The sequence below is a fragment of the Marmota marmota genome, unplaced genomic scaffold (assembly GCF_001458135.2).
Source record: "Marmota marmota marmota unplaced genomic scaffold, marMar, whole genome shotgun sequence".
In the NCBI taxonomy this organism is placed as follows: Eukaryota; Metazoa; Chordata; class Mammalia; order Rodentia; family Sciuridae; genus Marmota; species Marmota marmota.
The window spans coordinates 12,609,280-12,611,900 of record NW_025999998.1 but is presented as its reverse complement, the minus strand read 5'-3'; the positions used below and the strand labels follow the sequence as shown (position 1 = coordinate 12,611,900).

At 43.3% G+C, this 2,621-nt stretch overlaps 1 long non-coding RNA gene across 4 annotated transcripts in view; it reads right to left on the bottom strand.

The window, feature by feature from the left end:
- The window catches only part of LOC107148268, a 15,165-nt gene extending 12,946 nt beyond the window's left edge, over positions 1-2,219 (bottom strand). For all 4 annotated transcript variants that reach the window (XR_007349035.1, XR_007349034.1, XR_007349033.1 and 1 more), the window contains exon 1: positions 608-2,219. This is a non-coding gene — a long non-coding RNA (uncharacterized LOC107148268). The remainder of the gene's footprint in view (positions 1-607) is intronic.
- Positions 2,220-2,621: the final 402 nt, after the last annotated feature.

Sequence of the window (2,621 nt, the reverse complement as noted above, 5' to 3'; positions counted from 1 at the left end):
AAAAAAAAAAAAAAAAAAAAAAAGAATGAGCCTTTCTTCCTTTCCCAAACTCCTTGTCTCCAGCCATCAGATCCATTCTATAACAGTCAATACAAAGTCTTCAGGCACCGTGGGGCACACTGTGATCCCAGCCACCCAGGAGACAAGGCAGGAGGATCACAAGGTCAGGGGCAGCCTTGGCAACTTAGAAACACTCTATCTCAAAATAAAAGTTGTAAAATGAGGCTGAAGAAGGCTGGGGATGTAGCTCAGTGGCAGAATGCTTGCCTAGCATGCTTCAAGCCCTGGGTTCAAGCCCCAATAGCGTACACACACACACACACACACACACACACACACACACACACCAGACATTCAGCTCTCTGCCATGACCTTTCTTCCTTGATCTCCTAAGATGTGTCACAATTCTATTCTTGCCCTCTGCCCACTTGTCCTTCTCACTGTTTCCAGGACAGAATTTCTAAAGCACAGATGTGAGTATTTAATGAGAACCCCCTCATACTATTAAGCCCAGCTCCTTTTCAAGGTCTAGATCTCCCCTGAGGTCACCTATTTATCATCCACACAGCCCCACCCTGCTTTCCAATCACACTAGGCTCTTCCATACCTTCTTGACTTTGCCGATTTTGTCTTCTCTGCCTGAAAGACCCATCTGCTCCTTTATTTTCCTGGCAAAGTCTTGTTCAAATGGCAGGCTAAGCCCACAGAAGCCTCTCTTTCCTGCTGCAAACTCCTTCGCTTGCTACAGTATCCCCCCTAGAATGAACACATCAACCTGTTTTTTATGAAGAACTTCTTTACTAGACTATCAATCCTCAAGAAAAGAACCATGCCTTTTTTTCTTGAATTCCTAAAGCTTTGCATGACTTCTGACGCAGAATAGGTGCTCAATAAATATTCCCTCCTTTGAATTTGACTCTTAACAAAAACTCCTCAATAAAATCCATTGCCTGGCTCCTACTCGTAGTCTCTCCTACCTAAACTGCTCCCTTTGGGTTCCTTCCCAATGATGGCGAGCCCTTGGTCATGTCTGGCCAGAGAGATACTGCTGCAGATCATCTTTCTTTGCTAATTCTCCTCTCATTGGCCAGACTTGAGCCTGAACAGCCTGAACTGGTGCCAGTAACTATAACCACTATGTGCTTCTCCTGCCAACAGTGGCCATGACCCAGGAGCAAGGTGAGCACAGTAACTGGAAAACATTCAGTCTTTGCCAGTTGCTGGAACCTTCTTTGGTCACCTTCTGAAATGGCAGTCAGCAGATAGAATTACCCTCACTCAGAGTGGAGATATCTGGTAGGATACTTGATTCCCTCTAAGCCACCTTGTCTTCTAAAGCCTTTTGCAATCCATATTTCTACCCTCTTTCCCTGGAGCTTGCCTTCTTGGAGATTTTCAGCCTGAGATGGCAGAAAATAATCTTGGAAGGATTTAAATTCTCAGGGCAATTGCACTGACTCCACACTGCTCATAAAGGCTGGTAACTAAAAACAGGCTCAGTGGGACAAACATGAGGTCCCATAGAATGCATTATAAAAAATTAAAATAATGAACAGCCTTTTGAATTATACTATGCTCAATTGAAAAGGAATTGGGTAAATGTCAAAGAAAGTGGCACAGAAGCAACCTAGAGATCAACAAGTCCATGCCTTCATCTTACAGATGAGGAAACTGAGGCCTAGATAGAAGGAAGAGCTGGTCTAAAATATAACACAGCTTGTTGACACTGAACCTCACTCCATTCAGGGTCCTTTCCAGCTTCCATACTTTTTTTTTTTGGTACCAGGGATTGAACTCACGGGACACTCGACCACTGAGCCACATCCCCAGACCTATTTTGTATTTTATTTAGAGGCAGGGTCTCACTGAATTGCTTAGCACCTCGCTTTTGCTAAGGCTGCCTCAGGCTCCTAATCCAGCTTCCATACTAGCTCTAGGAGTTAGTGAACAAAACAAAGTCCTGAAATTCCCATCACCTTTACCCAGCCCATCTGCCATCTTCTCAATTCCACTGAAAGGGGTTATTTTTCTGAACCCATCATGTATCAATTTAAACTGCACATTTGACGCTTAGCCATTGCAAAGGACATCCCCTATTCCATGAATTTAGAATGGTTATAAATATTATGGTTTCTAAATCAGGCATGGTGGTACACGCCCGTAATCCCAGTGCTTGGGAGGCTGAGACAGGAGGATTGTAAATTCAAAGCCAGCCTCAGCAATAGTGTGGTGCTAAGCAACTCAGTGAAACCCTGTCTCTAAATAAAATACAAAATAAGATTGGGGATAGGGTTCAGTGGCCGAGTGCCCCTAGGTTCAATCCCTGGTACCCCCCCCCCACAAAAAATACTGTGGTTTCTAAACCTTCACTGGACCACCCAAAGTGACTCTTGAAAATACAGACTCCTAGTCTTCATTTTTGTATTTTCCATTTAGTAGGTCAAGGATGGGGCTTCTAGATTCTGACTTAAAAAAAAAAAATCCCTCACTAATTCCTTTTCAATTAAAGGTTCATTTATGCAAGCTGCCCTTTTCAGATCCTTTTCAACTTAGAGATTCTATGTTTTTACAGAGTAAGGAATCCCCACCTCTGATTTACTGATGAGTTATCATTCACAATT